Here is a 23173-nt window from a genome sequence, read left to right as displayed (position 1 = left end):
GGATAAAAGACGAAGAGGAGGCCAAGTGGCTGGCACTGCTGAATGAAAAACAATTGGAAGAATCAAGGGAGTTGAGGGCACTGCTGGAAATGTAGGAGGAACTCATAAACATTGCCCCTCATTAATATGTATTGTTGTATTAAAGGACTCAAGGCATTTGAACTTTGGACAAATGAACTATATAATTGAAAAAAGCAAACATAAGGTAAAAATTTCATGAACGATTTCGCAATATTGTCTGAGATTTGTTCTATAGGAAGTAGGTATTGCAAAACATCCATCAAATCTTAAATCATTTAAGTTTTTACAGTTACAGTTTTTACAGTTTTTTTTTCTTATCAATAGCAGACGCATTTCACGCATTTCGCGCCAAATCGTATTCGGAGCTGGCAGCACCCTCTCAGATTTCAATGAAACTTTCTGGATGTGTGGACCTTGACTAAATATGCCCCTTTGCATACTTAGTTTTTCAAAAATTTATCTAGACTAACATTTGAGAAGGGCCAAACTTTTTCTGCCGATTTTTTTTTCAAAAAAATTTTATGAAAAAATGACAACTCCTACAAAAATGTGTTGTATGGATGACTTTTAGGAAATTGTTCAAGTTATCGAAAAAAAAATACTGGAAAAATTTCATTTGAGACCTACACTGAAAAAAAAAAATTGATTTTTAAAATTTAAAGCCGATTTAAAAAAATGACCATGTTTGATTTGGATGAAACTTTGCCTCAAGATACGTAATTATGTTTACTACCAACCGTCCATACATTGCAAGATGGGCACTTTTAAGGAAAAAAAGTTTTTCTTACAAAAACTTTTTCATGTCTGAACTGATTTTTTTAACGTACCATTTTTACACAAAACTAAACCAGTGAAGCTCAAAATCATCTCAGAACCCAATGAAGCTCCATTTAAGATTCAATTTTGTCTAATCAGCAAATAATCACTTGAATTAATCGAGAATTCCATATGAAAAGGGCTTATATCATTAGAAAATAATATAATTGATTATATTGTCGACTACTGAGGCAAAATCCGATACTCCTATAGCAACTTAGAATTCTTAGCTTAAATTATCCATAAAGAATTAGGTATGAATAAAATTTAAATTTAAATCTTCTTTCGAATCAACAACGATTTGGAAATTCAACGTCCCTAGTAGCACGTTTGTCACATATCGGTTGTAGAAACTTCTTTACGACTTATTTCAGTCATAAACAAGTTGCAGCAACTTTTATTAACGAAAGTGTGCTACTCGGGGTATCGCATCATAATTCTATATGCCCTTCTGTTATTTATACCTAAGCCATCAACATTGTATACCTACCACTTCATTCTACCTATGAGCACTATAAAACTAAGGTTGATTTCATACAAGCAGCAGTCAATCTGATAACGAAAGTTGTGAAGACAAGTTGTAGTAAAATTATTATCATGGACCAAAGTAGTAAAGTTTGGCCCTTCTCAAATGTTAGTCTAGATAAATTTTGGAAAAACTGAGTATGCAAAAGTGCTTATTTAGTCAAAGTTTACACATCGAGAAAATTTTATTGAAATCTGAGAGGGTGCTGTGATAACAAGATGTTTTACAAATCTGTGAATATCTGGAACATATTTAAAAGATTTGATAATTGACGTACTCTGTCTGTGTACCTGGCAAGATGAAACTCTGATAAATCTGGAATACTGACAATGCTAACTGTCAGTTATGTCACGTTCATTTTCAATTGAAATATGGCAGTGGACTGTAGAGTAAACCATTAAAAACGTCCTGATTGTCAATCCGTTGTCGGATCAATGTTTGGTCAATTGGAAGCCGGGTCATTGTCGAGTTAGGGTCTGGTAGAAGTTTAGTTGGTGTCGGGCTGGCTTCGATTTTACGTCGACCAGAACTCCGTTTGCCTGAAGGTTAGACTCTCTCAATTGAATGACTTCAAGCATTACTCAATTAAAATATGATCCATGATTGGATCGTTGCCATTCTCATTTTCCTCAAATGCTTTCGATTTCATTTGAGAATTAGCAGCACTGGCGTGCATATTTAGTTTGAACTGCATCGTCTGTTTAAATCTCCGTTTCAACAATTCGGTTGATTAACGGGCCTATGGTCCATTATTTCCTTCACGATGTACATTAGCAAAAATAACAATTTAATAATCTACCTCCAGCGCGAATACTGTGCACAAGTCAGTCAGTTATAACCAGTGTGTGTATCTACATTATTGAAAACATTGCCCATGGAGCTCCCGCGCTGGAGCGATAACAAATATAGATACACACAAACACGAAGGCCTATGCGGTTGCTTATCTCAAGTAATATCAGCCTCCCATTCACCTTCCATCTTCGTCTCATTTTACTCCACAGCCCTAATAAGCAACACAAGCTAATGAAGATATTGCTTTGTACCTATCACACATCTAAGCCGTAAGTTATTGTTAGAATCTCCGCTTGTAGGAAGTGGGTGGTTCGACGATAGCAAACGGCAGGGTAGAATCGGCAAGCACAAACTACGTCAGACATGAAGACGTTGAGCCGGTGCGGGTGGAAGGTAGGTCGAGAAATTCGATAATATTACATGCTAAAATGGAACACATAATTCGCGTAACGAGCAAACATAGAGAACAGACAAAAGTGCCCGATAGATAAAAATCATATGGTCTAGTCTTCGGTCATAAGGGGCTGTTCATAAACTACGGAGATATATTAAGTAGCGTAGATAATCATCCAATCCAAACACAACTTACATGCACCGTGGAACCTGGCAACCCCTCCCCTCCAACTATCTACGTAGTTTTTTGACAATCCTTAAGCGCGACGAACGAACGGCTACCCAAGCCGCAGAAGAGGACTCCGTCTAATGTGCTTTGGGTGTGTGGTTTAGGAAGGAGATTTAAATTCTCTTCCTATTCCCACACCCCACGGTAGATTACAACCTGTAGCATACCGACGCCTCGACTGACGGACGAACGACACAGCCGTTCGGATCTTCCAGCTGCAAGACACTGAGGTCGGTTGAACTTTTCTAGAACGTCGCTCCGCTCCCTGTGACGACTCGATGGTGGGTGGTGTTTTGCATCAGCTGGTGTTTGTTATCATTGAGAATCTGGAGCGGGAGAGACATTTTGCAGCGCAGAACGCAGATTCGAGTAGTCGGGCTGGAGAGTTGGTTTTTTGGTTTGCTTGCCAGAGTGAGTGACTTTCGGCTGACAAGTTTGAGTGTGCCACTAGTTGCTGCCATTGAAGATTTTACTTTGTAAATCGATAGTCAAGGGTGTGTAAAAGGCATCTGTGAAGGGATGCAGGATGAAAGAAGGAGAGTGGAATTCGTAGAAAAATCATGAAAGGGAAAAATGTTTGGACTCATGTAGATCTTTAGCTTCAAGGTTTTCAAGGATTAACTTTCTTAGATGTTGAAAATATTATTAGTTGAGTACTGCTCAAATATGTTACCAATCATTATGATAAGTTATTTTATTGATTGATAATTTAAAAGTGAGTTTTATAACTTATCACAATAAGCCTAATGCCTAAGCGACCTTAAAACCATACCGCGTAAATACTCTAAAATATCCTTAAAACAAATAAAAAGCCTCCAAAACGCAAATTTGCCTGCCATGGCTGCCTTAGAATTTCTCAATTGAAATATATCGATCAAAATGTACACTGGCGACTTCATGGTGAGCGTGGTCTTGGAGAAATTTGCGAGAACGGCGAGATGTTTGCAGAATTTTGTGACAATAACTACAAGGTGATCGGGGACTCTCTATCTTCCCTCATCGGTAAGTGCACAACATTACGTGGGTTCCTGTGACGGATGTACCGAGAATCAAATAGACCATATCAGCATCAGCCAAAAATGGAGACGGAGCCTTCTTGATGCCCGGAATAAAGCAGCGCTAACTCGCGTCTGATCATCACTTTTTAATCGGTGAGATCCACCTACGTATTGGTAGATTTAGCAGCGGGAGGAAAGAATCGGACGATGATGCAACACACGCTGGCTAGAGGATCCAGCAGTGAAAAAGTCTTTCGTTGAAAAACTTGAGATCAGAGAAGCGGATGTTCCAGAATGTGGCAGCGTAGAAGAATAATGTACGGCCATCAATAATGCCTTTATCTAGACGAGTGAGAATAACCTGGGTAAACTGCGCCCTCAGCGAAAAGAGTGGATCACGAATGATACCTCGACGAAAATGGAGGAGCGTATAGAAGCAAAATCCACGATAGAGTGGACGAGAACCAGAGGAGCCAGGAATGAATCCCGTAAAAAAACTCCCAAATGATGCAAAAAACCCCGGTGAAAATCTCTAAAATATCAATATGATACATACTTTATGTAAAATTTAGCAACACAATTGTTAAAATGCACCGAAAAATTTCTAGAGAATTAGCATTGAAATTAAATGAATAACGCATAAACATATTGCAAATGATCCATAAAACTTTCAACAATGATCCAGTGGAGTACACTCAGAGGCTGCACGTATTCGTTAACCATTGTCTGCGGTATATAATTTGTGCTTGGTAGCCTCACAACTGGATCTCGAATGCTGAGCTGCATCGTCGATGTCATCAGAAGCCGATATCAACTGAGAACGTAAATTGAGGTGGGTCGGCTACACACTACGAAGGAGCGGAAACAAAATCTGCAGGCAAGCGCTGGAATGGCAGGACATTGCAGCAGAGGCGGATTCAGGGGCTCATGTTGGCGTAGGAACATCAAGGAAATAATACAGGCCGATAGGTATTTGACCTGGGCCCAGTCAGAAGCAAAAGCAAGCAGCCCCCAAGGATGCAAGTCTTTCACGTTGGAACTTGGCACTACTGAAACCAGGATACTTAAGTAAGTAATTTCGATGTGGAATAAGTACATGACTATGTCTATAGGGCGTGTCAGAACAATAGAACCAGCTTAAAACATATTGTCACTAAAACCGTTGTATTTCTTTCGTATCCAATCAGTTTTTATGAAATTTTCAGAGTTTTTGGAAAAATTAGTGTCCTATAGTTATACAAAATTTCACACAATTTTAATCTTAAACTTCTGAGATTTGGGTGATTGGACATCTTGCATTAAACTAGTTGCAAATATACTATATTAACAATATAGTTCACCATTCAATTTTTCATACATCACGCATGAGACAGAAACTTCATGTTCAACAGACCACCTAACGTCAGAAAAGGCAACCAACATACATTGGTTTACAGTGGACGGGTGCGTATATTGCAATTATTACACATGAAAAATATAGTTTTATTGCTTTAATTACAATCAGGGAAATCATTGCTTAAGCCAGTAGATACTTATGGGAACACGAAAATAATTGTTGAATCAAGTTTACTTTTAAACTTCTGTCATAATTTTCTTTTTCGTAGCTTTCAGTTTTCGGATTTGAAAGATCGTCGGTTGCAGTGGTTGCTTACTGAGCAGAAAAATGTAGTCCCAGGTCCTTTCAAATTGAAGAGATTCATTGTCAAATCGCTTGTTTATCGTATATTTTGCGAAACTTATCGTCGTCGTCGGTGCCGGGTTTTAATTGTTACAACAATGATGTGATATGAGGGGCTCGGAGGCCTTAGAATTACCGTTTTGAGCAGAACATAATGAGTCTAATCTCAGGCCCATCCACATTCAAGATTTGCAAATCGTTTTATTTGTTAATATGACTACATGGTAATAATAATCCCAAGCTTCTGCACGTTATATGATCGTTAAGACATCAATTCAGCTTATCGTATACAAAAACGAACACTGCTACAAACCCAACCGTCTTACCTAACATCTCAGTGATTTCTCGTAGAAATGCAGAAGACAGAAGACTCCTCGGTTTCCATAGAAGCGAGTGTCACGTCAACATGTGTTACACATTCCTTTCTTGTCCTACGTTCTTAGATCCATAGGCCAACATTAGAGCCATGGCTACCATGGCCATGGGACGGTACTATTGCATATTTTTGGTCGCTATTGAAAATTTATTCGATTGGTGAATTTATGTACGGGCCCAAATTAGGGCCATTTCCCCCACAATAATTTTAATGGCATCAAAATGTTAGGTAGCCCTATTGTGCTGACACTAACTATATACTACCTATAATCGCATATCAGTCCCATATGGATTTTCGTCAATTTTGAGATAACAACGCTGTCCACTATCATCTCTACTGGCATCTACTTTCATATTATGTGATAAAACAACAAGCTCGTAAAAAATGTGAAAACAGCATCAAGTGTCCCATCAAGCAAAATAATCGCATATCAGTCTCATCCTGAAATTCAATCGTCTATAGTTCAAGTTAAAGTTCTGTTTTTGAATTGCAATATTTTTCGCTGATTAAAAAAAAAACATGAAAGCTTCATTGCAACTGATTTTAACTTGAAAAACTATAAGGGACAGCCCTATGGGGTTGTACGCAATGGTGACGAAGGACTACGTGGTCTTATATAATAAATCTTATGTGTTAACTGCAGTAGGAGCTTGTGTTTTGTGTAGGAATAGGAATTTGAGCGGGGTTCTCTCTGTTTCTACTCTTTAGTATGACACGCTTGACTTAGATAGCCCACAGCGACTCACGAAGAGCTGCTGATTCCGATTAATAGCTGTGCGGCTTCTTCCTCCTTCTATGGATGCTCATGTGGGCTGCAGCTCACTGCTTGCATGCTTGTGTACGCTTGTGTACGCGGTGATTGGATTGAATAAACACCGTTTGGTGAGACCGGATGGAATTCAGCTTTTAAATCTGTGTTAGGGAAATCGCTTTTCGCAGGCAATCGGTGATTATTTCAATAGCTGCATATTCCAATTTTCAATAGTGACATTTTGAAAAATAATAAAGACTTAATTTTAACAGATTTGTAGAAACCTTACGATTAGTGTATTAACAATTAAAATCCATCATCTCTGGATCAAAATCAGACCACTTTCATGCCGCGACCGACTTTGGTTTTTGAAATTGCACCCACAATGTTGCCTTAAAGTACATGGTATGTTAGATTTAAACATATCTAGATAACGCTGGACTTAGGCGTAACAGCTTTTGTAAACAATGACTTCTCTCGATTATTTTTAGGAATTCAATGCACACACGCGCAAATCAACATTACCGTCGGGTAGAGGAAGTCTTAGGCTACCTGTTGATGACTCGATTGATGGCCTTGACCACCACATCGGAACTGAATCCGATCAACATTTGAGGCAAGCATTGATAGCTAGCTGCTTGGGGGTGAGCCTTCCCTAATAAAATTTGTATGGTTGTTTTGCTTAACGGCGTGTTTGATCATTTGTGGAATAGTTCAATCATGTGGGTTATCATTCGAGTATGGTAATTGTTTTATTGGGGTTACATTGTGCGCTGGAGAACACCACCACTCACCACACGGTGATTGAATAAACATAGTTTGGGGAGACCGGATGGAATTCTACTTGGAAATCTGTGTTAGGGAAATTGCTTTTCGCAGGCAATCGGTGATAATTTTAACTATCAATGACAATATGACAATGTGACAATAGTTGTACATTCGCGCAATTTTCAATAGTGACATTATGGAAAATGATTAAGTCTTAACTTTAACAGATGCGTAGGAATATTTCAGATTGATTGGTGATAAAATTATTGAAATTGGTCCAGGGGCAGCTGAGTTATTAACGTTCAAAATCTTTCATAATTTTGTTACATGTTCCATTTTTGGTTTTCACAAAGTGTACCCCCATATTGAAATCACAGACGTAGTCCTACGTCAAAAATAAGTAATATATTTATTATGATTTTTAAAAATTTTACATGGGAATCGCACTTTGTAACTTCGACGGCCATTTTCTCAATTCTTACTTTTTTCCACATGGGACTGATATGTGATTATAGGCAGTATATTGAAGAATGGCAAATAAGCACTTTTTGTGGCATTTTTTTTCTATTTGAAACAGAATGTCTGGATAATTGACTACACTCAAAGAATTCCACATTTATTGTGAACCACAATCATTTCCTGTGAGAATCTTATGCTATGAACCATGCCTCAACACTATTGGTTAAAATTGTGACACACTTGGAGTCTTTGTCATGTGATATCAATAGCTTTGCACATCATAGTTCAATGTTGTACAATATTCTACTTTATCGCCTTCTAGTTTACCGAATCCAACATTGAATCGACAAATATATAAACAAAGCTGCCTAGGTCTGATTTGGGAATTGACCCTGGACTGTTGTCTTCGTTCAATCTCACTGGGCCAAGGTTGTTCTCATATATAAGGCTGGTTGATAAGGATGAAGTCACAACTCATGTTTTCGATGTTTACCTTACAGAACAAGCAATTCACATTGTTCATTGGACGAACCAAGTTTGTGCAGGAATTCGACACTTACCTATTTTTTACCCTTCTTACAAAGAAGGGTATAGATATCACTTGAAAAACCAGCTATCGATCCGAGGCCCGGAGGGCCGAGTGTCATATACCATTCGACTCAGCTCGACGAGATCGGAACATGTCTGTGTGTGTGTGTGTGTGTAGTGTGTATGTGTGTATGTGTGTGTGTATGTAACGAAATGAATGCGCTCACGTTTCTCAGCAACCGCTCAACCGATTTGGACAAACTCAGCGCCAAATGATAGGTCTTGGGCGGATTCCATTGAACGCTATTGAACGGTTTTGGAATCGGTGAACCGGTTCCGGAGATATGGCCGGAATAAGATCCGGTGAATATGGGCCTTCACGCTGGATTTAGCGGAAAACGTATCAAAACCATCATGTGACACATCAAATTACTACAGAATTCAAAAATAAGATCAATGCAAGTCGTGTTAAGTGTTCCAGACCACATTGGACACACTTGAACATGTTCCGGGTACCCCGGGGAAGTTGCTTGAATATAAATTGAATTAAAACCCATTAAATCACATTAAAATACGATGATAAGGTGATTGGTAGGCTCACCAAATAGACTACACCCGGATATATTCCGGGTACCCCCAGGCAGTGGCGTAGCGTCACTGGATGACACGGGGGTGGGGGGCTTGGTCACTGATAATGACAATAAAATAAATAAACTTGAATAAGAAAGAAGGGTCTGATCACACCATAGGTGGATAAATTCAGGTTTTTAAATGGCGTATTTGATATATTTCAATGAATCATAGCACGAAAACGGCACATCGAATCAAAATGAGATCTGATATAAAGTTGTAGGAAACAGGATTTCTTTTTCGAAAACACATTTTTAATAAATGGTTGAAAACTAAAAAAAATGCATTTTTAGGATTTTTAAACTTATGATTATTCGAAAGCTTATCAAAAATGCTAACTTCAACTGCAATGGTGGTGTAGTGGAAAGCGTGACTGTCTCTCACCCTAAAGGGCCTGGGTTCAATCCCAATCGGTGACGTCGGGACTTTGTAAATCAATTTATTTGTACAGGCTCAATCGAATAAACTTTACAGAGCCCAATTATCATTATCATATCAATCGTCATATTACATTATTCCTAAAACATGAACTTATTCCTATTCATCGTCGGGATTTTCTGAGGCATAAAAATCTCTGATCAAGCCTTCGAAAAGGAAGTAAAGCCGTTGGTCCCCGGTCCATGAGTTGATGGGTCGATAGGTAGTTTTCAGGTGTGTGAGCTACCTCCCTGGAGTCGGTAGCATTGGTACTTAGTACGGAAAGCAAGATCTACAAAAAAAATCAGGATAAAAAAATGCAAAACACTGCATGGACACTTCAAAATCCAACAAAATCATGGAACATAATTTTTTTGTAAAATATTTTAAACTTTTTTTTCGCAAATAACTTTTAATGTTTTTTTATTCAGAAAGCATATTTTTTAGTCCAGAAAATCGTTTCCTATGCACACATCACATAAATGTTCTAAAATTAAAAAAAATGTTGTTTTACAATTTTTGTAATTTTTCAAATGAACATTAGTTAAAAAATCTTTAAAATGTGCATTTTTTGTTGTTAAATTTTATTTTAGTTTATTTTAAGAAAAGGGCTTTTAAATAAACGTTTTTTTTTTCTGTTATATTTTTTTCCGAAAAACCAATTCAGTTTCCTACAACTTTGTCTAGACGTTCTACAAGAATGTCTAGACGTTATTTTGATAAGATGAGTTGTTTTCGTGCTATGATTTAACGAAAAATATCAAATATGCCATTTTGAAACAATAGGCAAGTACTAAATTTCATAAAAACTTGGTTCATTACCTCTATTAAACAATTATGCAAGAGAAGAGAACTACTTCTCTTTCCGAGGTAACTTCTACAAGCAGACGAAAGGAGCCCCAATGGGAAACCCCCTATCCCCCTTCTTGTGTGAACTTGTCATGGCCAACTTGGAGACAATCCGGAAGGAGAAAGGACTATTACCAAACCGTTGGTGGAGGTTTGTTGACGATATCTTCAGCGTAGTTAAACGGGAAGCCCTTCCACAACTTTTAGATGAGATCAACAGAATTCACAAGGATATCAAATTCACTCACGAGGTAGAAAAAGACGGGAAACTCACATTTCTCGATCTTCTAGTCATCAGTGAATCGTCATCATCTTCCTCGCTTGAATACGAAATTTACAGGAAACCAACAAGCACCAAAAGAGTTATCCCCTATACTTCCAACCATTCGTTCCAGCAAAAAATGGCCGCCTTTCACCACATGATTCACCGAATGCAGACTCTTCCACTCAGCGATACAGGAAAGGTTAAGGAATTACAGTACATCTTCGAAACAGCAAGACTCAACGGATACAAGGAGACCACAATCTAGGCAATCATCGATAAAAAAGCGAGAATTCTACAAAGGAGATTATTTACAACCCTCACCGCAGCACCTGAACCATTAAAACGAGTGTCCATTCCATTTGATCAAGATATTACTTGTAAGCTAAGACCACAGTTAAAACAATTCGGATTAGATTTAGTTTTCACCAGTAGACATAACCAGTTGAAATCATTGTTAGGATCCACTAAAGACCCAGTTAATGTTTTAGGTAAAGCAGGTGTATATAAAATAAGCTGTAATCATTGTAACAAAGTATATGTAGGACAAACCAAGAGAACTTTAGCAACTAGATTTAAAGAACATATAGCGGAGGTTAATAAGGCCAAAAAGCAAGAGGAAAAAGGCCGATATGATTTCAAATCAAAGGTTGCAGAACACATCTTCACAGAGGACCACCAACTATCGACGGAGGACATCACGATTCTACGAACCGTATCTACACCATGGAAATTGGATGTTGCAGAGAGCCTCGAGATCAACAAACAATGGAATTCAACTTTACTACAACTTTAAGTTACTACCTAGGGCACATCAACGAGTAAGCAGCAGAGTACCTGTTCCTATAGAAAATTAAATTTAAGTTTACCCATTTTCTAAGTGAAAATGTACCTGTGTTAATATATATTCGGTAAATGCGATGTTTTTCTTCAGTCGAGTATTAGCACAAGACACTGAAGAAGTCTGCACATTGTAGACGAAATATGCGTATCTGTCAAGGATAAGCAAATAAAGTAGTGGAATTAAATGGAAAATACTAATCCTTCTCTCTCTCATTAGTTATGCAAAGTTTCATGGTATTTGGAGAGGAACATATAAAATCGACGTGAAACTGCTCTTCTTTTGCCAGCTCGGCAAATTTCTGGCGAAATTTGCACAGACGGCTGTGCACTCTCGGCATAAATTTGCCAAGATTCGGCAAACAAAATTAGGTGTGTAATCCAAATCCCATTAGGAGGATGAATTCCAATTTTCCAATTTAAGGGCCGGCACCGTTCAACTTTACCTACATACATCCTTCATATTAATATAAAGTTTAACATAGTCCTTATTGATAGCACATAATTAAAAAAATCTATCTCCACAGTCCACATTCTCAATTTTCTCTCGTCTATAGTTTCATGCCCTATCGTTGGAGATCGGAAACGAGCCGGACATGATGGGACATAGACAAGTAGAAAATATAAAATAGTCAGCCTCAGGAGTTGCGATACACAGTCGCATCGTCGCTGTGCTACGTAAAGCTACCCACTAATCAAAATCAGCAAGCATCCATCAAATCTACCGCAGTCAGTGAGATGTAACGGAGCGCCGTTCATTTACACCTTCGTGCTCGCTCTTGTGTGGTTACCGTGGAAAACTGATTTCCCACTGTTAGTAGACAGCACAACCCTCCCCATCATTCGCCTCTTTGGTGTGGTGTGTCAGTGGGTGCCTCGAGCCGAAGCAGCAGGTGGTCGATATCAACTCTAGACTGCTCGAAATAATCACGCTCGTGCTGTGCAGATGTTCTGAGAGTGTGTGCTTGAGAAGGGGAAGCGAGAGCACGTTACTCTTCTTTTTTTTTACTAGCAGCTTTAGTGAGAGTAGTTAGTATACAATTACACTCGGTTGAGTGCCCGGTGTGTTTGGGGCGCTCATTTCCCCCCGTTTCACCCACTGCTGACCCGCAGCATTACACACACGGGATTTTGGAGCTCTGAAACGGCGGCGCGCGATGCGTCGATGCTGCTCTAGGCTGCCAAGAGTGCCGAAGACGTCGGTGCCAGTCAGTATTTTTGGATCGCTCCGATAATTCGGTTCTACACGGTTCTCTACGTGAGACCGGATTTCCTACTTACACTTGGCGAAATTGAGTACGTATCCAGTGCAGTGTGAGGGTTGCCCCGTCGGTAGTCGTCGTCGTCGTCGTCGCGGTTTTTGTCGTCGTCGTCGTCGTCGTCATTATAGCCGCTGAGTGTGACCTGTGGAATCTTCCATTTACATTGTTGCTGTTGTTGTTGTTGTTACGGGGAGCTCGAGATTTGGCGCGCCGCGGCTTTTGCGGAACCCAATTTTGGATTCGCGAATTGTGTAAACTTTTTCTTTACTAGAGAGGTGAGGACTGCGAGGGAGAGTAAATTGAGCGGTACGGACGCGATAAGAAAAGACGGCTGTGACGTTAGTTTCAGTCGGAGAACTTACGATCGTGTGTGTTGTTCATATTGGCTGAGCTGTGAGGGGGTGCTGCTCTTATTGCTTCATTATCACCCTCGTGTGCTATATTGTGTAGAGGCTGTTTAACTGCATAGTTACTCCCGCGCGGAAGAAGAGACATCGAACCGTGAAGAGTTGTCTACGGAGGAGGAGAAATGTGTATGTGTGCAGTCATGTGTTTGTGGCTCAATGTTTACTGATCGAGACTTTTTCCGCGCGCCGCTTCTGCTACAATTGAAAGAGCATCAGCGAAAGAGAATATCTAGTAGGTTCGCATTTTTTCATGTTTATTTTTTTTCTTATTTCGTTGCAGTAAAATGGTAGATTTTTTTTGGGGATTGGAGGAAAAGGTTTTAAAGCTTTAGGGAGCTTTTCCCCGAACAGATAATGAAAAACTCGTTAAAAGCGTCTCACGTGCTCGGTTGGCCTTTTCCTCGATGCTGTTGGTTGGAGGCGATGGAAAAACTGAGCCGGCAAGTTCAAGAGCGAAAAAGATGATGGGTTCATTATACGTGTGGAGGAGGGATTTAAACTTGTTGGTCGGGATTACATGATCGGTATCGATGTATTGGATGGCTGCGGGAAAAGGGTGGGTACTGTGACGTAGTTCAGCAAGTTGATGGAATTTTAAGCTAAAAGTTTAAGCAGAATTTTGTAAGATGACCTTTGAAGCTATGATTTACTATATTTATTCAGCATTTTCACCAAAGAGTACATCGGGTATTATTTATAAGGGAATCCCATCATTATCAGCAGGATCTATATTTTGATATCAGGTAGTTTATGAGTGATCCGATAGCAAATTTGTTAGAAACAGCTGAAACTGGGTAGATTGAATTACGTACCGTACTCTTTTAGGGATTGATGTAGAAGCGTTATGAGCCTATTGTTGTGTATGGAGACCTCCTCTAACTTACCGCAATAATAGGTCTGTTTCCCCTACTTACTTTATTGAACCGAATTAAATGAAGTCGAAGATTTATATCCCATAACACTTCGCAGAGGTTCGATTCTCGGTTCAGTCGAGGAATATTTGGATTGAATGTGAAAATGCGTCACAAAATAAGCATGCGAAAAATTTTCAGGTGTAGTAAGCCCATGATCAACAACTGGTAAAGTGCTTAAAGATCAACGTAAAAATCTAATTAGAACGTGCTAGTCAAATAAGAAGAAAATAAAGAAGAATAAATTTAAAATTATAACGTGCAAGGGAACCTGAACCCGGGCATAGCTTCATCAGTTGTTGCTTGTCACAGTTTTTTACAAGTGCATTTGGAACCTTTTTTAGTAGATTGGCAGCATCTGCGATTTGAATGACCTTGTATAGTGGTGAACAAAGAGCAGCCCGTGGGCCACCTTGGTCCGAATTTCTTTATGCGTTAATGGAAAAATGACTGGGACATACACATAAAGCAATTTAACATATGACCAATGAGCCACTAATAAAATCGACGTTGGTCACCAATGACTGGTTTAGTCAACTAACGAATTGAAATTATCGTTCGATGGATTACATAGAAAGCAGGGAAAACACGTTTAGCTAAAACAGAAAGGCAGTATATAATTTGGAGGATTGAAGATGAGGTAATTTTCCCTGGTTTCAATATCGTTCTAACAACAAAACGTAAATCGTAAGACTGGATAAGATGTGTTCCTTTGATTATTGAAAGCTTGTCATCAAATTTGAAGATGTTAGAACTAACTTTCGGAAATAGATCTTACTCCGTGACACACCATCAAGAAACAAGCGCGTATCCATGTTTCAAAATATAGATGTTTCTTGGAATGCTATTAGAAACTTCCTTACTTCCTAGAAAATCTCCGAAGAATTTCTTTGGGATTCTTCTCGGAATTCCCATGGAATTATCTTTGGTATACCCTAGAAATTATCCTCAGTGTCCCCATGAATCTATTCTAAGGATTTCTTTGGTACTATCTTAAGAATTAGTTTTTCTTGAAATTCTCTGGGGAGGGGGAGGGGAATTACCTTTAGAATTATGCTCAGAACCACATTTCAATTCATAGCTACGTTTCTCGTAAAATTCACCTGGGCTTACCTTTTACCTTGAAATTCTAGGCCAAAGTCTTTACCCAGAACTTCTCAAGAATTATTCCGAGAATTATCTCGGGATTTATTACTGCATTGTTTTGAAATTATGTTCAGAACTTTCCTTGAAATAGTATCCTTCATTTTATCCATAAAATTTCCTTGGAATTGTATTCAAAATGTATACCGAATGTATCTTCAACGAGCTGTCAGTAACGTTTTCCAAACGTATTCCATAGCTATTTATAATATTCCTCCTTATGAGGAGCCACTAGCGTCCACAGAAGGAGTGTCAATGAACTCTAAAACTGGCACCGTAAGTCATTTAGAGCATTAGAGATCGTCAAGTCGACGATGACAGGAGCACATATCGTGGTAGGGGTAAACAATAGTTGCAATTTCCAAACCTACGACTGGATGCCTTCCTTCAAATAACAACTGAAGTGCACCCCCCTCACCATCCCTCTCCAAAGGGGGAGTTTGGTAAAGAGAGATGAAAAAACCGATTTGTACCTTCCTTAAAAGTTGTCCTAGCTCGTTATTCTAATATCTATATACAATCTTCACACTGCCGTACTCTAACGGAACTATCAACTCTATGCTTTCATCTACTCCATCTATCGTATAAAAATTACCACTACAGTCTGTTATTTGGAATTAGCATCTTCAACTATGTAAATCGTTGACTTCACGTAGAAGTAATACTAAAACATATAGTCAAAGAGTATTTAATGCTTTGTATGGTCATTTGCGGTATAATTACAATAAAAGTAAAGGAACGAGCTCACAAATGAGTTTCCAGAAAACACGGCATGGTATGTCCAATGGGGTTCTTTTATTTCCATACTGATTTCACGGTCTTAATTACTATCATTGTCACGACATGGTTACTGGATACGTAAAAACTGAACTGCAGTATGCATTTGGAAATAATTTTAACGAAAATTCTGTCAGAAGAGGATCGCGAAAAATTCCTAATCGAATCGCGGCCAAGGCACACTTTGATCTAAATTGCTGTAAAATTGTTTCTCATGCTCCCTAAACTGCTCAAGCTAATAGCAACCGGTGGAAACTAACGATTTTAAATTGACTCACTACTTGACTAGCCTATTGGTCCCAAGTACATCTATAAGCGTATCCGATGCTAGTCGATATTTTAGTATTAAGCCCCGTACAGACTATGGCTTATATCATGTAATATGGGCTGTCTGGCAATGAGCACTCATATGTCTAGTTTTCACTGGAAATCCAGAAGTGACGGTTTCGAGTTATGATTTGTTGAAAAATATTGAGCACGCCATTTTGATTTTTTTGCAATATTCAAAATGGTTGAGTTTTTGCGAAAATCAGATTGACTTCCCTCAACCCCCAATTTGGAAATGTTTCATGCTAATCGATACGTCATTTGGCGCGGAACTGCTCTTCTTTCAGTTGTTACAAATCTTTCAACTGTCTCGTTTGTAAATGTTCGTGAAATAGTCTTGGTTTTTTTGCCTTCCCTTGCACCTTATGCCTTGTTCAGACTACAGGCTTATTGCATGTTAAAATAATTACCGGCAGGAAAAAATCATCAAGTTAGCATGTTACAACTCCCCAGTCTGAGCATAGCATAGCATAAAACGGGTTGCACAATGTCGTAGGTGGTACGAGCTCTAAACTGTTGTTAAGAAGGAGGCTCACCTTCATCCGTTGCTGTTAGATAGTAATTCCTACCTCTTAGATAAAGGACAGGTCAAAGCTGTCCTGGCGACGTCCTTGCATCTGGTGGGTATGGGGGAGGAATGTTAGTCCGATAGTTCCTTAAGAGAGATGCAGAGTACTTTACGACCCCTCATAAGTGTCGCGGAAGGGTGGAATTTTGTTAGTAGGGAGGGTAAGCCATAGAATACGCCCAGCCGGCTTTGCTGGCAATCTTTATATCAACACACTTAGAAAAAATCATGAGCGTCAATTTTGACATAAATTTGAGTCATAACAGACGCGAAATATAACTCAATCAAACGAACTTTTCGTTGAGCAACGAACTTTTCAGTCTCGGAGCACTTAATATTACATGACAAATGAAAAGGACCTATCCTCGTTGAACGATTCTCTTCATCGACTTTCTCTTTAGTTTACCACGACAACATAAACTAATTTCTCGCTATGCTCGCAGCACAGTTCGACAAAAGATTGTGTTAACTTGTGCCTGGAACAACACACTCGATAGAAAATGCATTTGCAGTCGCGTTATTCGCGAAAAACAAAATCGATTGAGAGAGTCGATCGACAATGATAGGCCCTTTTCTCGTGTGACGCGAGATTTCTGAGTGTGAAGTATTAAAAAAATAAAAACTGTAAATCGTTTATCCGTTGGCCGTTGTTGCTGTCCGTATTATTCAAAACAATCTTCAGATTCCGGAATTGCGAAACCTTAACAACTCGATCCTGTTGCTCCTTTGGCCCGAAAATTGGGTTGTTCCTAAACGTATGCCCAATTCATTCTGATCGATAAGAGGTTCTCATGTGTAAAGATTTATTTATAGTGTAGATTAGAACGAATATCCGTCCATGGTTGTTTCAGTGTTGTGGCTGAGGCTGTGAATATGCTTAGCTGGATTCGTTTTTATTTTTTGAATGGTGAAGGGAAAAGCGCTCGGGAGTGAATAGAATCCTGATATTTCTTCTCCCGTAGGCACAAAACCAGATTGTCTACAATAATAACACATTCAAACATTTTACAATACAATAACAATAAATCAGATAATGAAATCAATGGAAAAGAAATTCAACTACACATTTAGAAATAACTAATTTTACACGTGACGGAATCCGTCTTTGACATAAATGATGAGATGTAAACAAGCATGTCATGTAATATTAAGTGCTCCGAGTCAGAAAAGTTCGTTGCTCGACGAAAAGTACGTTTAATTGAGCTTTATTTCGCGTCTGTTATAACTCAAATTTATGTCAAAATTGACGCTCGTTTATGTCACTCTCAGAGCACCTAAATTTACATTATTTTTTCTAAGTGTGTGCAGAAAGATCTGAAAAAAAAAAACATTTAATTTAAATAATGAACGAGTGATAATCCACTTTCATGTATCAGCTCATTGTCTCTTGGCCATCCAGTTTGAAAGAGAAAATATACAGATTCTTAGGTTATCAAAGCAGCTTAAGAATCATTAGCCTTTATAGAAATAAGTTTCTCCATCGTTGAAAATAACAATGGCATTCAGGAATCACTGTAATAGAAAGATTAAAAGAATTTAACAAGGATATCCGCTAACGTGAATGAAAATGGTTTATGTTGGGAAAGCATGGACAAAAGTTAAAAATAACCATGTCAGGATATAGTTATGTACGGTATATCCCCATTATAATACAACCAACCTCCTATATACATACCGAAACACACGCACACACACACATACCACGTATATCTACATATTTATATATATATATATATATATATGTGTTTTCTAGTTTTCGTTAATCAGTCATTGCACTAGTATAAGTATAATATTAAAATCCAACCAAATAATAAATTTACTGATTGGTGGCGTTAACATATTATCGCAGTAAGGTACTCAAATAATTTGCTTACTTATTATTATTGCTACCTACAACTAAATACTAATTTTAACTAATTACTAAGAAAACGAATCATGACTAGGAATAAGTTGCTGAATGTAGGTATACATTCACATTGACAGTGACAGATTCGGTGCTTGGCAGCCATTTCCGAATATTACCGTTGATATTTACAGAAACCTTCTTTCCTCGCCTTCCATGCCCTAAATAGAATTAATTTCCTACCATGTTAGGATGGCGACGTGTCTTGAACTCAAATTACAACCATTCGTCGATGAGAATTCTTGACCAAACTTCACCTGACTCACGTTAGTACGTATGCTCCTAAACCACTACTCCTTTCGTCATTATTAATGCTCTTGGCGCAAGTATGCCTCCAAATTGTTCCATTTATATTTTTTTTCTTCGGCTGAGGTTGATTCCGGTAATTTATGTAGCTCTGGCATTGTCTTTTCAAGTTCCTCCCTACTCCCCTGTTCTACCAATCATCCACAGACATATGTTAAAATCTCCACATGTTCTGGGCTATGGTATCTCACCATGTGGATGCAGGTCTGCCGCGCTTCTTATAAGGCAATCTGTACACAGTAGCTAGTTTTAAAAGGAGACTATCAGGTTTACGAACTATATGTTAGCGTTAGCGTCGTTATGATATACTTCGTAGATTGGATACTAGCGACACTCACGTCTCTTCTGAAATTCTCACTACACAATTCTGACTACTTTCAGGAATAATGCTGGGGAGTATGTAAACATTGGATCCAATCTAAACAAGAGTAACGGAAGCATGACTGTCGCTATTGCCGGCCACGCCCATCTTTACCATAACTAGGGATAGGAAAGGAAATGTTGATGTAGTACTTACTTAACGAGAGGCCACCGACTTAGTGACACCCTCATAAGTGCTACGGAGTTGGAGGGTTGGGTAGGGTATTCGATTAGGATTCACCTCATGTTGGCAATGCAACCAAAAGTATGTATTGTTTATTTAATCTCTCGATAGCCGGCTATCGAATGAGCATATTCATTTTGTTTAGTGATCAGGAATTTTAAGAGTCATGACGGAGAGCTTGGGATTAAACCCATGATTTTCTGCTCTGTAAGCAAAAACGATCCCTCCAGGGTCATCGAGCATCTCAGAACCATAACGCTTCGTGACAATGCAGGAGTACGTTTTCGCTTGATATGCAAATAGTTTCAAAGGTTAATGTTCAATATCAAATATAGAAATGATGGTGGCGATTTATTGTGCTGTGGAAGAGCTTGGGGTTAAATCCATGATTTTCTGCTCAGTAAGCAAAATCGATCCCTCCGGGTCATCGAGCATCTCATAATCCACAGCACTTTGCGTCAAGGTACGAATATATGGATGAACTATCTATTATTGAATAACTATTATTTACGATAATTATATGAAAGAAATAAAATATAAACCACAAACAAAACGTGACTACTAAACTCCCAAAAATATATTCTCACAAATATATTTCACGCAACCAGGAATCTCAAACCATTAGACGCTATAATGATACTCTGCACATGTTAGACACAAGAAGAGGCCAAAAAGCAAGCGTCCGACACACAAAACCGGCCAAATCCACTTGCAGTCACAATCAACGAATCGCGAGCGCTCACGAATCATAAAACCGGTGATTGTGACACTCTGAAAGCAAAATTGACAGGCTCTATGCGTCAAACACCCGCCTCCCAATCTCCTCCCGCATCCAACAACACAAATCTCCATTACAACATCTAACGAATTCAAAACTCCGAAAATGACTCATCTATAGCAAGTGAGTGGAAGCAACCCTGCATGCAACCATTCTTCATGATACACTTTTTCTGCCTATCTTTCTATTAGGCTTGTGGACATGCGTTAGCTTCGAAACTTCTAACCAAACTGGGAAAATTTTCAGACAGCAAAAAAAAAACTTTCAAAGGTAATTACAAGTAAAATAAATATTGATTATTTTACGCAAAAACGACCAAGTAATATTAAATCTCTTGTATCGTATGCTAATGCCTATTGACTGTAACAAAAATAATATGCTTAAATAAAATAAAATATTAATAAAATTATATGCAAAATTTACTAGATCATTACTTTATTCGTGAGAAGTTTCTAATAAGCCATCCCAGTTCCTCTGTATACAGAACAAATCTGATACTATAATCAGAATTGCTCAGTCTGCATGACGCAGCCGATTTCATCAAGGAAGTTCTATTAACAACCAAGAATTAATCGTTAGAGGCATACTGAAGCATTACGACGGTGACATGTGTCACTATAGGAAATCATCGTCGTTGCAACATAACCCTTTGCTTCATTACCGTCAACCTCCATGTCCATGGGGAGGGACTATCAGGTTTACGAACTATATGTCCCCGCTATCTCAGCTGAAGTATCCTGATCCTTTTCTGTGACCGATTTTGGTTCGCAAGTGGAGTTAGTGCCTGTCTCGGGTTTGCAGAGTGCCTTCATCTGCCCATATACTTGCTTCTGATACCTCCTGAGGGACTTTCTTGACCTTTTTGTAAGTACTATGGCTTGAGTACCATACACCATAGTTGGTGCAAAAACCGTCTCAAATAGTATCGTGTCCATCTTGACTGATGGTCTTCTCTCCTTTCAGAAATCTAGAATGATTCTTGAGGCAATAACTGTATCTCTTGAGCGCTTACGGCTGGTTAACAACTCCCCAATATGAGCATAGCATTAAATAGGTTAGTGCCCGACGCCGATAGTGAAACCGATAAAACTATAAAATTGACGCAGATCTCGCAGCGGAAATACGCCGCAACTCTTTTTCCATTCTTCTTCTCTTGATTTATTGCGTCCCTACTGGGACAATATGCTGGTTCTCAACTTAGTGTTCTTTGAGCACTTACATTTTTGTTTGTGAATTGAGTGCTTTCTAAGCCTGTACCATTTTTGGATTAGAATAATTGTGTGGTCAGTACAATCATAGTGTATCTATTTATTTATTTGTCGTCAATCAGTGTAGACCGTTTTACAATAGTGCTGTTGCCTTACATGCTATTTTAAAACATACGTTTTATTTGAAATTGTCAGCAAATGTAGACTGCATATACAAATATCTAAAAAAATAAAAATTGTTTTAAACTTAACGAGATGAAATCCTAGCAGTTAGTGTTCTCCTTACTGTATCTTTAGACATCGTTAGATCTATATGCTCACAATAATTATTATACACTCTCATCATTCTATTAATTGGTCCATTTTTACCATAATTCGTTCTGTGAGGTGACAGTTGAAATACATTTCGAGTTCTTAACATGCGTGATGGTACGTAAAAATTTAATCTTGCTAATATTTTTTCTGAATTTACGCGTTGTGAGATAATATCATTGACAAAGGAAATCATGGAAATTTCTCTTCGTTTCTTAAGTGTTTCAATGTTTATCAACATGCAACGGGACTCATAAGAAGGAAGGGGAAAAGAGGTTCAGCCTAGTTTCCTAAGAGCAAATAACAAAAACTGTTTTTGAACTGATTCCATACGATTTATATAAGTTTCATGGTATGGAGCCCAAACCACACTGCAGTATTCGAGAATTGATCTCACTTAAGCTATATAAAGTGTTTTGATGGTATATGGGTCTTTAAAATGATAACTAAATCTTTTTATGAATCCCAACATATTATTTGCTTTGTGAATTGTGGTATTCACATGATCTACAAATGTCAACTTCGAGTCAAGAATTACTCCTAAGTCCCTAATTTTATCGCACCTTACAACCAGCTGGTTTCCTAGAGTACATGTAAAATCTAGAGTAGTGTTTTTTCTGGAATATGATATAATATTGCATTTTTTAACATTAATATCCAGCAGACTTTTAACGCACCAGTTGTAGAAAACATCAATTTCATTTTTAAAATGTAGCAAATCAGAATTGTCAAAGATTTCCATGTACAGTTTCATATCGTCAGCATATATGAGCACATTTAAACGATTTAACACAAACTTCACGTCATCCACAAATAAAATAAATAATAAAGGACCTAAATGAGATCCCTGTGGAACTCCCGAGGTAACATTAACTGGCGAAGATATTTTTCCTTTAAAGCGGACCATCTGTGTTCTTTCTGTCAAGTATGATCCAATCCATTTTAAAAGTGTACTTGTCATATCATAGCCCAGGGCAGTCGAGAAATTTTTCAGCCTAAAAGTTCCTAGACCAGACCAGGAATTGAACCCAGCCGCAGCCAGCATGGAGGATTTTTCCATTCTAAATATCAAAAAATATTTAATATAACACAGAAAAAACATTAATTGTTACGATCATGAAGTTTTTGCTCAACCGTATTTTCAACATGAATATTATTCTCTTTTATTTTCGTTTCAGAGCTCATTGTAAACAAACTAAAAGCCAAACAACATTCTTTCAAACTATTGACTTCCGTGTCAGTACCGTAAACTGTAATACGATGTTCAGTGTAGTCGTACGTCTAGTGTCAGTTTTGTAAAATATTCAACCGAATAATATCCTGTTCATTTCCCAACCCATCAAATGCCGAATGTATCATTTCCCCGGCTAGGAGTGTACAGTGAAATGGATGA

The sequence above is a fragment of the Ochlerotatus camptorhynchus genome, unplaced genomic scaffold, assembly GCF_037179485.1.
Source record: "Ochlerotatus camptorhynchus isolate MF236.1 unplaced genomic scaffold, CSIRO-AGI_Acam_v1.1 ptg000423l, whole genome shotgun sequence".
Lineage (NCBI taxonomy): Eukaryota > Metazoa > Arthropoda > Insecta > Diptera > Culicidae > Ochlerotatus > Ochlerotatus camptorhynchus.
The sequence above is the reverse complement of the archived record's forward strand: the minus strand, read 5'-3'. Positions refer to the sequence as shown.